We start from the raw sequence: 14736 nt of genomic DNA, 5'->3' as shown, positions 1-14736 counted from the left end.
TAACAGTTCCTTCAAGTACACATTTGGCTTTAATCCAAAGTGAGACTGGCACCATTGTGATAATGGGATTTAAACTTACAACCATCCCTTTTAAAAGAATCCTATCCAATCCACTTTATCCTATAGTATCAGATTTGATTTTTAGAATGGTGTTTATATTCTATTTGTATTTCCAGGTGGTTCAGGGGCAGGAACCTGTTCTCTCACCTGTTCATAAGCTTGAACCTGTTCATAAGCTTGAATAAAATGTGAGAGTTTTGTGTTGTGGAAGTTTGGATAAAATAGCACACTGTTTACACAATTTATTGTACTGCTACACAACAGGACCTAGCACGTTCTGAAAAATCTCAAAAAGGAAGGGCCCCAATCACTTGTTACACTGAGTTTTTATAAACATGATTATAACATAGAGACAAAGCATGAAAAACATTGTCAATCATTAATCATGCAACATTGAGTCTGGCAACCTTACCAAGGCCTGAATAAGCTGGTTCATGCCTTGAGTCTCGCCACCTCTTCTCTAGCGCATTCTATTCAACAAACATCATCTAGTCTTCTAGACCTTCTTCCATCAAATTTAATTACAATCCAGTGTGAATGTCAGTGCCATCTAATTTCAAGTGTCGGTACTTGTCTATGATCCAGTGTTTGCGTGAGTGCAGTTGGATGTTACATCTACCAATCCGCTTCCCTTAAAGCAGTCCTCTATAGGCTTATTAGTCCCTACTGTCAGTTCTGCAGTCAGTGCATACTTTTAGTCAAGTTGACCTGCTGTCTTATATGTCTGTCTTTGCACATGTTCTTTAGTAGAAAGTGGAATGGCTCCAGACCTGGCTTTCTACAGTAGCTTTTCCTTTTGAAATCCTTCACCACCACACAATCGCCTAGCTTGAGAACATGCAGATCTGTTTTTATTGACTTGGCCAGATCTTCCTTTGCTTGCTCATGGATATGAGACTAAACAGGGGACAAGTTTGCAAAATACTGCAGTATTTTTAACATTAGTAATAAGCAGTAGGAGTAATTTGTAAAGCTCTTGGTATATAGGGTTGTATATCTCATCAACTTAGCATAATAAGGAAATATTTTTGTTGGCAAACAGGGTTTGTCATTGGGGCAATGACAAACCCCATTTCTTACCACACATCCTGCTTGTTGCTCTTTCTTCTATTGTGTGTTGCATTTGAATATCTTCAAATCATCATCAGCTATGGAGTACATGTTTTCAAAATAAATTTTTTGTACCCAAAGGATTTTTGCATGGCTGCTTTCACTTCTGCATCTGTTTTGGTGTCACCCTGTGAAATGGAATCATTTTCCTTCTATGTGCAAGGTTTCCATAATGTGCTAAAATCATGTACTCCGGAAACATACTTCCTATGAGTATAAATGGTGACATTTTTGCCTGGTGCATTTTTGCCTTGTGCAATATATACAGGTGCATCTCAATAAATTAGAATGTCGTGGAAAAAATTATGAATTAAAATTATATGTTTTAATTTATTTCATTTTTTCAACTCAAATAGTGAAAGTTGTGTATTATATAAATTCTGTATACACAGACTGAAGTAGTTTAAGTCTTTGGTACTTTTAATTGTGATGATTTTGGCTCACATATAACACAAATTTTTAGCTCAAAAAATTTGAATATGGTGACATGCCAATCAGCTAATCAACTCAAATCACCTGCAAAGGTTTCCTGAGCCATCAAAACGGTCTCTCAATTTGGTTCACTAAGCTACACAATCATTGGAAAGACTGCTGATCTGACAGTTGTCCAGAAGACAATCAATGACATCCTTCACAAGGAGGGTAAGCAACAAACATTCATTGCCAAAGAAGCTGGCTGTTCACAGAGTGCTGTATCCAAGCATGTTAACAGAAAGTTGAGTGGGAGGAAAAAGTATAAAAGAAAAAGATGCACAGCCAATTCGAGAGAACCGCAGCCTAAAAGGAATGGACTGAGGCTGGGGTCAAGGCACCAAGAGCCACCACACACAGACATGTCAAGGAATTTGGCTACAGTTGTCATATACCTCTTGTTAAGCCACTCCTGAACCATAGACAATATCAGAGGGCTAAGGAGAAGAAGAACTGGACTGTTGCCCAGTGGTTCAAAGTCTTTTTTTAGATGAGAGCTAGTTTTGTATTTCATTTGGAAACCAAGGTCCTATAGTCCGGAAGAAGGGTAGAGAAGCTCATAGACCAAGTTGCTTGAAGTCCAGTGTTAAGTTTCCACAGTCTGTGATGATTTAGGGTGCAATGTCATCTGCTGTTGTTGGTCCACTGTGTTTGAAAACCAAAGTCACTGCACCCATTTACCAAGAAATTTTAGAGCACTTCATGCTTCCTTCTACTGACCAGATTTTTAAAGATGCTGATTTCATTTTCCAGGAGGATTTGGCATGTGCACACACTGCCAAATGTTGGTTAAATGACCTTGGTTTTGGTGTGCTTGACTGGCCAGCAAACTCATCAGATCTGGTCAAGAGGAAAATGAGAAACAAGAGAACAAAAAAAACGCAGATGAGCTGAAGGCCACTGTCAAAGAACCCTGGGCTTCCATACCACCTCAGCAGTGCCAAAGACTGATAGCCTCTGATAACCTCCATGCCACCCCAAATTGAGGCAGTAATTAAAGCAAAAGGAGCCCCTACCAAGTATTGAGTATATATACAGCAAATGAACATATTTTCCAGAAGGCCAACAATTTACTAAAAATGTTTTTTTTATTAGTCTTATGAAGGATTAAATTTTTTTGAGATTGTGAATTGGTGGGTTTTTGTTAAATGTGAGCCAAAATCATCACAATTGAAAGAACCAAAGACTTAAACTACTTCAGTCTGTGTGTACTGAATTTATATAATACGCGGGTTTCACTATTTGAGTTAAATTACTGAAATAAATGAACTTTTTCAAGACATACTAATTTATCATATACCTATACTCTCCAAGTTACGATAGTTCGACTTACAAACTTTCGATCTCATGATGGACGACAGTGAAACAACAAAATTGTATCACGAGCAATTTTTTTTTATGAACATGGATCTAACACAGAGACAAGTAAGAAAAACATTTGCAATCATTGATCAGTCAAGGTGCAACCTTACCAAGGCTTGACTAAGCTGGTTCATGCCTTGAGTGTCACCAACTCTTCTCCAGCGCATTCTGTCCCTCTATTAATTTGCACAAACAATCTCTATTTAGAAACAACTTCTAGTCAATCACACAGAAGGTAAGATTTTCTTTCTTTGAAATTGATACATGGATCATTCATCTAATTTAACTCTTTGAATGTTCCCCTTATTTGACTTAGTTCACTTCATATCAAGGAAGAAAAAATGTGTAATACAACAGTCGTTTTTAGTTTGGCTATATAGCTTAATGGGCATAGCGGTTTTGAAAAGTATTAATGCTTGGGAACAATGGTGATGGTGCAGTAAAAAAATCATACATCATGTCTTCACCAGAGAAGAGTTTAAATGAATATCTAGGAATATCTTTAATGACTAGTCAAAATGCTAAGTGAAAGGACTAAAAATTCTACTTGCTATAAGTAACTCTGAAATTATTATTATGAAAACTAAAGCCTTATTGCATGGGGCATCACCAGCATAAGACCTATTTTACATGATATTCTGAGCTAGAATGAATTATGCAACTGTCTTTACTTTGGTTTGGGTATTTTTATAAAATACATAAAATACATTATGATGACTACATTCAGTCATCATAATGCCAGTTGATAAACACAAAAGGATGATGTGGGTGCCACAAAAATCCCTCAAGGATCAGTCCTAGGACCTCTGCTTTTCTCGATATACATGCTTCTATTAGGGAACATCATTAGAAGACATGGGATTAGTTTCCACTGTTATGCTGACGATACACAGTTATACATCTCATCAAAACCAGATGAAATAGCTAAATTGTCCAAATTAACTCTTCCTCAGAGAGATAAAAGATTAGATGAGCTGTAATTTTCTGTTGTTAACCCTCTTAGGTCTAAGGGTATTTTTAGGGCCTGGAGAAGTTGTCATACCCTGACATTTTTCAGTTGCTTATAAAGATATAAATGGCTAAAGTCTAATATCACTGTAATTAGCACAAACTGGACTACAACAATATGTGAGCAGTGTGTATGTACATGAATGTGTTTTTGAGAAAACAATGTTTATGCGTGGTTAGTGAAAAATTAAACATTGTAAATCACTTGAATAAGGCCATAAAACACATACAGAACATTGGTTCACGTGACTTTTGAGAACTGGATCTTGTAGCCTAGAGTTTTTGCTTCAAAATTATGTGAAAATCATCTTGTTTACTCGCTCGCAGAAAACAATATATTGATTTAAATTTTCTAAGACACTTTCTGTTTGTAAAGGGCATATGCGAGTAGGCGTCAACTATCATGCATATTAATGTGATTCACACCTGAGAAGACAAAGGCCCGCATAATGATCTGCATAATGAGCCTTTCATGTAAGTGTGTGACTGAGAGAGGAGTTACAAGAAAGAATGTGAGGTATATTTTTTGTTTGTAGTTTATTTAGAATATTTAACTATCACTCAAAATCACTTTAGAAGTTAGTAATAACACAGAAGACACAATCAGGGCAAAACTGTGCAAAAAAAAAGTGTAAACTTTAAAAAGTGTAAAAAACAGGAAGAGTGCAAGATAAAAAAGGGTGTAAGGTTTGTAGAAGCCCAATAACCTACTCTGTCACATAGTACCCAGAATTGAACTGTTATACATCTTTGTGCCACTCTAGGAAACAGTTCCTTTTCAGCTGAACACACAAGTGAACATCACATGCCTGGCATTTCCAAGGAGTGTCCTGCCTCTTACCATGCTTTGCTTTGCAAAGCACACAGGTCCGGCGACCAGTAGTGGCATCTGAGGCCTGCTCAGCTCCTGGAAAAGGCACATGGTCAGCACTGGTCCGTTTTGGTGGTATTTTCTGTGACACACCACACAGCTCTGCAATTAGTTCTTCCATAAACTCCTTGTGGCTCATGGTGCCATAAAGCTCTTTGTGTACAATAAAAGCATTGGTGGCAGCAATGTCCAAGAAGAAATAGCTTTCTGTACCACTTCATTGTTTTGTGCTGTGTACTGTAATACTGTAACGGCTGAACAGACAGGTCAACGCCCCCCATGTGCTGGTTGTAGGCAGTCACAGGTGCAGGACATGGAAAACTCTTTGTCCTCCATCCATTTTGTGTTTTCGCCCTCCTCTGCACATTGTCGCCTGTATAAGCAGCATGGATGGTGGAACAGACTGACACCTCTCGCGTGTCCATCCATTTCACGAACACAAGATGTTTGTCTCGAATCCACCTGATGGAGCCCCTCACAGATTTTTTGGTGAGTGAGTTAGCTGCATTCCGAGGGCAATCTTTCCTGTTGTCTCTGTAAGTCCCACATGCACCAAACTTCAAAGCAAACAAGTCTCTTAGGAGCTTGGGACTAGTGTAAAAATTATCCATGTATACATGGTACCCAGAGCCCAAAACTGTACGGTCTAACAGAGATGACGCAGCATCATATGACAGTCCATGGCCTGTGGGAAAGTTGTTTTTTCCTGTGTAAACAGCAAAATCTACAGTATATCCATTTGATGAGTCCGCAAGAACAAACAACTTGAAGCCCCACCTTGTTGGCTTGGCTTTCATGTTCTGAGTCATTCCTGCTTTGCATCCCACCATTCTTTCATACACTGCCAAATTTTTTTTTGGATGATAGATGGCCTTACATGCAAGCCGGATGGTGCCCATGAGGGGTCTGACCCTGAAAAGACGGTCGTGTTCAGCTGTGCCCCTCTTTCTGTCATTGTCCTGGTCTGCATCTGGGTGACTCATGTGCAGATTCCATGAAATGGTGCGGTATCTGTCCCTTGACATGATTTTGGCAGGAAAAGGAACAGAGAAAATATTGTCCTGGCGCCAGTAGTCTGTGATGGAACTCAACTTCACCATGGCCATGTAGAAGAGTGTAGCCCAATGTAGCGGTACAGCTCACTGATGCTGACGTCTGTTCATTTATATTTATAGCCCTTTGCACATGCCCTGGCAGCCTGAGCATTTGTGTTTTGACACAGAGTTGACACAGCAGTTTCAGAAAAAAACTTTTTTAATAGACTCATGGTAGTATGTGCATCGCATGGTCTTAGCTGTGGTCCAGGGTCCCGTGTGGGCAGGAATCTCAGAGCCTGTGGAGCAATGTCAACATCAGCCTCTGTTTTCCATGACCAAGTGGGATGCTTATTTGTTTTAGCTCTCTTTGTCACTGGTTCTTTTGCACTATTTTCACATCTGAAATAAAAAAATAAAAATAAGCATTTTTCGATGCAGGTAAAGGAGAGGCGGTAACATTTATTTACAATTATAAGTGTTGTAAATGCTATAATATATATACAATACAATACAATTTACTATAGTACGGTTTAAAAACACTATAGTATTTACTATAAATTACTATATAATTTTTTCATGTGGGATATAGGCATAACAAAAGTACAATTTCTATTAACCCATACAGGAAGATTTGCTTATTGTGTCATCCCAAGCACAAACAATGTTACCACTCACTCTCTCACTCATCTTCTACCGCTTATCCGAACTACCTCGGGTCACGGGGAGCCTGTGCCTATCTCAGGCGTCATCGGGCATCAAGGCAGGATACACCCTGGACGGAGTGCCAACCCATCGCAGGGCACACACAATCTCATTCACTCACACACTCACACACTACGGACAATTTTCCAGAGATGCCAATCAACCTACCATGCATGTCTTTGGACCGGGGGAGGAAACCGGAGTACCCGGAGGAAACCCCCGAGGCATGAGGCGAACGTGCTAACCACTAAGCCACCGTGCCCCCCTACAATGTTACCATATAGGCATAATAAAAGTACAACTACTGTGCACTTACTCAGTATGATTTTCCAGGGAACTCAAAGCACGACACTCGTGGGCCTTTCTTGTGCAAGGTGCCGGTGATGCAGCCACAGTCCTAAATGAAAATTGAAACTGTTGTTAGCAATTACCAGAGGATTCGTAACTGATAATATATTGCATCACTGATTAGAATGGACGCGCCTATATGTCTGTCAATAGGCCACTTATCGGTGACATTTACATTTACAGCATTTAGCAGACGCCCTTATCCAGAGCAACTTACATTTTTGTCTCATTTTTATACAACTGAGCAATTGAGGGTTAAGGGCCTTGCTCAGGGGCCCAGCAGTGGCAGCTTGGTGGACGTAGGAATCGAACTCACAACCTTCCGATTGGTAGTCCAACACCTTAACCACTAGGCCACCACATCCCTCATTTACATTACATTTACAGCTTTCCGATACATTTACACCTCGGGCGATCGCGAACGCCAATAACCGGGTATAACGCATTTCTGACATTTACCACATCTGATATTCGGCAACAAAAGCTAAGTTGGTGAACAATTTCGGTCTATAGCATTATAGATATTTATTGTATCATTATATAGGCTATATATATATATATATATATATATATATATATATATATATATATATATATATCATCATTATATATATCATTATCTATAGTTAAATACGCGCTTTGTATACAACATTCAAAAATATAACTGGCCGGTAAGTAAGTATATATATATATATATATATATATATATACATATATATATATATTTATATATATATATATATATATATATATAGTAAGTATATATTTCATATTACCAATTTTACTTTATATTGAAAAGCTGATTTTAATCTGACAATAGCCTGTTTTTAGATATAAAATAGGCTATAGCTGAGCCACATTTTAAATCTTGAAGGTAATAATAAAAGGCTTACTCGTCAGGAAGTATATCTTCCGCTGGGTCCAGGCGTTCTTCAAAATGCAAACATTCGTCATCCGAGTCATGTTCTTCCTCTGAGGAGAAAGTAGCATCTTCGTCACTGTCCAGGACCATCCAAAGTGTTTCTTCACACGTGTAGCGTGCCATCATGTAAACGCGCAGAAAAGTAAGTAATTCTATGATGAAGATTGACGTTTTATGCCATTTCTCGGGGGCGTGTACGTGATTACCTGAATCACCTCAGTTCATTTCCATATGAACAGCGCACTCAGAGGGAGGCAGGAACACATTAGCTATAGGCGAAACAGGAGAAACCGGACCACTCCTTACTTTCTTACGGATTACATAAAAATAGATTATTTGTTTTTGACTTGAATTTGTTTATTTTAAAAGTAGACATTTCAAGCTTTCTATGCATATATTTATATTGTCTTTGAAGTATTCGCTGAGATTCGGGTTGTTTTATTTATGTGTCTGTGAAGAGTGGAGACCGAGATGGCAGAGAACGCACTCTGTTTATTTTCTTTATTCTACAAAAGCACAGTGTTTTGTTGTTATTATGTGTGTACACAAATAAAGGTAGACCCTTTACAGATTCGATTGATGTATTGCTTTTATCTGTACGATCAAAACTGAAAATGTAATTTAAGTTCATTTCGGCCTTATCAGGAGTTTATGCCACAAAACGCGTATCCGCGTTAATCGACTCCTATAAGACAGAAATACTACTTATCGGTCCAAAAACCAGTACACAGAAACTCTCACAATTCAACTTCAATTTAGAGGGATATACTGTTACTAGTAGCTCGACAGTGAAAGACCTGGGTGTTATATTAGACAGTAACTTGTCTTTTGAAATTCATATCACCCATACTACAAAAACAGCCTTCTTCCACCTTAGAAATATTGCCAAGCTAAGAAACATCCTATCTGTATCTGATGCTGAGAAGCTAGTTCATGCTTTCATGACCTCCAGACTGGACTATTGTAATGCATCACTAGATGGTTGTCCTGAATCTTTAATAAATAGGCTACAGTTAGTCCAAAATGTAGCTGGCAGAGTTCTCACTAGGACAAGAAAGTATGAACATATAACCTCAATTTTATCATCTCTCTGGCTACCTGTTAAGTTTAACCCTGTAAAGCCCAAATATTGAAAAAAATAAGCAAAATTTTTTTTGACCTCTCATATATTGTTTTAGGAGGCACCTGTGTGCTTTTGCAGCTTAGCAGGTTTGCCGGACCTGTGTGCTTTGCAAAGCAAAGCATGGTAAGAGGCAGGACACTCCTTGGAAATGCCAGGCATGTGATGTTCACTTGTGTGTTCAGCTGAAAAGGAACTGTTTCCTAGAGTGGTGCAAAGATGTATAACAGTTCAATTCTGGTACTATGTGACAGAGTAGGTTATTGGGCTTCTACAAACCTTACACCCTTTTTTATCTTGCATTCTTCCTGTTTTTTACACTTTTTAAAGGTTTTTCAAATTTTTTACATTTTAGTAAGTTTTTACGGAAATGTTGTAATATTGCCCCCTCCTTGAACCGCCACCTTATTGTGGTGGAGGGGTTTGCGTGCCTGAATGATCCTAGGAGCTATGTTGTCTGGGGCTTTTTGCCCCTGGTAGGGTCTCCCAAGGCAAACAGGTCCTGGGTGACAGGCCAGACAAAGAGCGGTTCAAGAGCCCTTTATGAAGAACAATAAAACAAGGTCCGTGACATCGCCCGGTATGGCGCAACCGGGGCCCCACCCTGGAGCCAGGCCCGGGGTTGGGGCTCGCATGCGAGCGCCTGGTGGCCGGGTCTTACCCCATGGGGCCCGGCCGGGCACAGCCCGAAAGAGTGACGTGGGGCCGATCTCCTGTGGGCCCACCACCTGCAGGAGAAACCGTAAGGGGCTGGTGCAATGTGGATTGGGTGGCAGTCGAAGGCGGGAGCCTCGGCGACCCAATCCCCGGACACGGAATCTGGCTCTAGGGACATGGAATGTCACCTCGCTGGGGGGGAAGGAGCCTGAGCTGGTGCGGGAGGTCGAGAGATACCGACTAGATATAGTTGGGCTCACCTCCACGCACGGCTTGGGCTCTGGAACCCAACTCCTTGAGAGAGGCTGGGCTCTCTACTACTCTGGAGTTGCCCGCGGTGAGAGGCGGCGGGCTGGTGTGGGCTTGCTCATAGCCCCCCAGCTCAGCAGCCATGTGTTGGAGTTCACCCCGGTGAACGAGAGGGTCGTTTCCCTACGCCTTCGGGTCGGGGAGAGGTCTCTCACTGTTATTTGTGCTTACGGGCCAAATGGCAGTGTAGAGTACCCGACCTTCTTGGAGTCTCTGGGAGGGGTGCTGGAAAGTGCTCCGACCGGGGACTCCGTCATTCTACTGGGGGACTTCAACGCTCACATGGGCAGCGACAGTGACACCTGGAGGGGCGTGATTGGGAGGAACGGCCCCCCCGACCTGAACCCGAGTGGTGTTCTGTTATTGGACTTCTGTGCTAGTCACAGTTTGTCCATAATGAACACCATGTTCAGGCATAAGGGTGTCCATCAGTACACATGGCATTAGGACACCCTAGGTCGGAGGTCGATGATCGACTTTGTGGTTGTTTCATCTGACCTCCGGCCGTATGTCTTGGACACTCGGGTAAAGAGAGGGGCGGAGCTGTCAACTGATCACCACCTGGTGGTGAGTTGGATCCGATGGCCGGGGAGGAAGCTGGACAGACTTGGCAGACCCAAACGTACTGTGAGGGTCCGCTGGGAACGTTTGGCAGAGTCTCCGGTCAGAGAGATCTTCAACTCCCACCTCCGGCAGAGCTTCAACCAGATCCCGAGGGAGGTTGGAGACGTTGAGTCTGAGTGGACCATGTTCTCCACCTCCATTGTCGACGCGGCCGCGCGGAGCTGTGGCCGTAAGGTCTCTGGTGCCTGTCGTGGCGGCAATCCCCGAACCCGGTGGTGGACACCGGAAGTAAGGGATGCTGTCAAGCTGAAGAAGGAGTCCTATCGAGCCTGGTTGGCTCGGGGGACTCCGGAGGCAGCTGATAGGTACCGGAGGGCCAAGCGAGCTTCAGCCCGGGTGGTTGCAGAGGCAAAAACTCGGGTCTGGGAAGAGTTCGGTGAGGCCATGGAGAAGGACTATAGGTTGGCCTCGAAGAAATTCTGGCAAACCGTCCGGCGCCTCAGGAAGGGGAAGCAGTGCCCTGCTCACACTGTTTACAGTGAGAGTGGGAATCTGCTGACTTCGACTGGGGACATTCTCGGACGGTGGAAGGAGTACTTCGAGGATCTCCTCAACCCCACCGACATGTCTTCCACTGAGGAAGCAGAGGCAGAGGGCTCAGTTGAGGACTCATCGATCCCCCAAGCTGAGGTCACTGAGGTGGTTGAGAAGCTCCTCAGTGGCAAGGCACCGGGGGTGGATGAGATCCGCCCTGAGTACCTCAAGTCTCTGGATGTTGTGGGGCTGTCTTGGTTGACACGCCTCTGCAACATCGCGTGGCGGCTGGGGACAGTGCCTCTGGACTGGCAGACTGGGGTGGTGGTCCCTCTGTTTAAGAAGGGGGACCGGAGGGTGTGTTCCAACTACAGGGGGATCACACTCCTCAGCCTCCCCGGAAAAGTCTATGCCAGGGTACTGGAGAGGAGAATTCGGCCGATAGTCGAACCTCGGATTCAGGAGGAACAATGTGGGTTTCGTCCCGGGTCGTGGAACACTGGACCATCTCTATACCCTCACCAGGTTGCTGGAGGGTTCATGGGAGTTTGCCCAACCAGTCCACATGTGCTTTGTGGATCTGGAGAAGGCATTCGACTGTGTCCCTCGTGGTGATCTGTGGGGGGTGCTCTGGGAGTATGGGGTCCGGGGCCCTCTGCTAAGGGCTGTTCGGTCCCTATATGACCGGAGCAGGAGTTTGGTTCGCATTGCCGGCAGTAAGTCAGACTTGTTCCCGGTGCATGTTGGACTCCGGCAGGGCTGCCCTTTGTCACCGGTCCTGTTCATTATTTATATGGACAGGATTTCTAGGCGCAGTCAGGGGCCGGAGGGAGTCCGGTTTGGGGACCACGGGATTTCGTCTCTGCTTTTTGCAGATGATGTTGTCCTGTTGGCTTCTTCAAATCAGGACCTTCAGCGTGCACTGGGACGGTTTGCAGCCGAGTGTGAAGCGGCAGGGATGAGAATCAGCACCTCCAAGTCCGAGGCCATGGTTCTCAGCCGGAAAAGGGTGGCTTGTCCCCTTCGGGTTGGTGGAAAGCTCCTGCCTCAAGTGGAGGAGTTTAAGTATCTTGGGGTCTTGTTCACGAGTGAGGGAAGGATGGAGCGGGAGATCGACAGGCGGATCGGTGTATCTTCTGCAGTGATGCGGTCGATATACCGGTCTGTTGTGGTGAAGAAAGAGCTGAGCCGCAAGGCGAAGCTCTCTATTTACCAGTCGATCTACGTTCCTACCCTCACCTATGGTCATGAGCTTTGGGTCATGACCGAAAGGACAAGATCCCGGATACAGGCGGCCGAAATGATTTTCCTCCGCAGGGTGGCTGGGCGCTCCCTTAGAGATAGGTGCAACGTTGGGCTCTGCTAGGAGCAGAATTTCTGCATTTTTACTCACTTTGTCTGAACAGATATACAGAGCATTTAACCCTGTAAAGCCCACTGTTGCAGAATTAGAACATCACATTTAACAATTTTTAAAAAAGGCCTGCGAATGTTTTTTTTCCTCAAGACCAAATTTACATAGTTAATGGGTTCTATTGTTTGTCCTCATAATGCTATTTGATAGAAGAAGTGTTTATAGGTCCAGTCATCTGACCATGAACTCACTCTACAGTACCTGCAAACTTCGCGTTGAGCTCATCTCTATTTTTTTACATCATTGGATTTGTCAAGATTCAAGTAAGTAAAATTCCTCACATATTTTTTTTCTGTGTTTATTACAATGTCTAGAACACATACATATTCAGTTATTTTTGAAAACATTATTAAAATTTGATTTAGAGCTTGTTAAGTCCATGTTGTAATTGTACAACGTTGGGCCAGAGTGGTAGTCAAAATAGCCTGTGCACCTTACACATTACATAAAGACACTGCACTTCTCACATCATCACAAATTGAAATTTAAACTGTTAGATGATTCATTGTAACTCAGTTCTAAATGTGCTTTTCTGTTAAATTTGTACTTAGTTTAGATTAGACCATAATTAAACACAAGAATAAATTTTATGTGGTATTTTTAACTCCATCATGTAGAGCAGTATCTGAAACTCTCTGTATCTTTGTAATTTTTGTTATTTAACATCTAAACAATCCTGAGATTTTTATGAGTGTTGCCCAAGTAGCAGTTTATAGCATTAGGAGATAGAAAAGCAGGCATTCTGGATGTTTTGGGGTGATGCCTGTTGCATTGTTCAGAGAAATGGTCTTGAATATGAACCTGTGATATGGGGAGATGAATGTGTTCCTTTTAGTATGATAATTAGAGAGTATAATAGGCCATCCAGAGAGTATTGTTTGAATGTAGTAGTGGAATTTTGATTAGCATTTGCATTGAACTGATAATACTTTGATGGATAATACTTAGATCTATCTTTCAGTTAGTCTATTCTTTCAGTTTATCTACTACAATATAAGACTCACTAATTTATTTATTTATTTTTACCTTTTCCTTTTCAGAATGCCACCAGTGCAGAAAGGTCAGCTATTCACTGTGCAGGATGTGATTGCTGCAGTCCAAAATGGAGAGGGCGAATTTGAAATGGACTCAGATGACACTGATGCAAGTGATTCAGAGAATGACGATGCAGGTGCAGCCAATGAGTTGGTGTGGACATCAAGCCCCAACCAAAGAAACACATATCGCTGGCTGAAAAAGGAGTTTATCAGTCCTAATACTAAATTTTCTGGTTCAGAAATCTATATTAATAAATGCTTATTCATAAAAAATATGATTGTTGTGTGATTATTACTCATGATATATACTGTTGGGGCAAAGTAAGCAATCAACCCTGCAAATGAATGCTTAAGATTGATTACAAACTGTTGCTACTTACGTACAAGGCTCCCATGTATCTAACTAGTCTTCTAACACCTTCACGCTCCCTGAGATCAAAGAACTCAGGACTCCTGGTAGTTCCCAGATTATCCACTAAAGTCCACTAAAGGTGGTAGAGCATTTTCTTATTTAGCTCCCAAACTTTGAAATAGTCTTCCTGATAGTGTTTGGGGCTCAGACACACTTTCCCAGTTTAAATGTAGATTAAAAGCCCATCTCTTTAGTCAGGCGTACACATAATTCATCCCATAATCTTGTGCTCTAGTACATCAGACCAAATGCACATTATCATCTAGTGCTTGCTAATATTATGAACAGCAGAAATGTTAATCCCTCTCCACTGCTTCTCTCTTTCTACCCATCCCGAGGCATCCAGAAATTGTACCAGCTCAGATCGTCTTCCGTGCCATGAAGATTTTGGACCTCCACTGAGATGAGGCCGACTCTGAGAATCCTGAGGCATCTAGAGATCTACCAGCTCCAGTTAGACTCTGTGATACTAAAGAGGAGATGTGAACTCCATGTGATCTTTTGCATCATTACAACATTTGTCAGATTGTATATTTATAATCACACCCTCCAGTATCACTCATATGAGGATGTGTTCCCCAATGAGTCTGGTTCCTCTCAAGGTTTCTTCCTTTACCATTCAAGGGAGTTTTTCAATGCCACTGCTGCCTGAGTCACCTCAGACTTGCTCATTGGGGATAAATACAAACACATTTAAATATATCTAATATAAATCTTGAATTTTGTGTTCTATAATCTTTATATTATTCTTTATAATAACCTTTTGTTCTATGTTTATGGTCTGTAAAGCTGCTTTGA

The sequence above is a fragment of the Tachysurus vachellii genome, chromosome 4, assembly GCF_030014155.1.
Source record: "Tachysurus vachellii isolate PV-2020 chromosome 4, HZAU_Pvac_v1, whole genome shotgun sequence".
In the NCBI taxonomy this organism is placed as follows: Eukaryota; Metazoa; Chordata; class Actinopteri; order Siluriformes; family Bagridae; genus Tachysurus; species Tachysurus vachellii.
The sequence above is the reverse complement of the archived record's forward strand: the minus strand, read 5'-3'. Positions refer to the sequence as shown.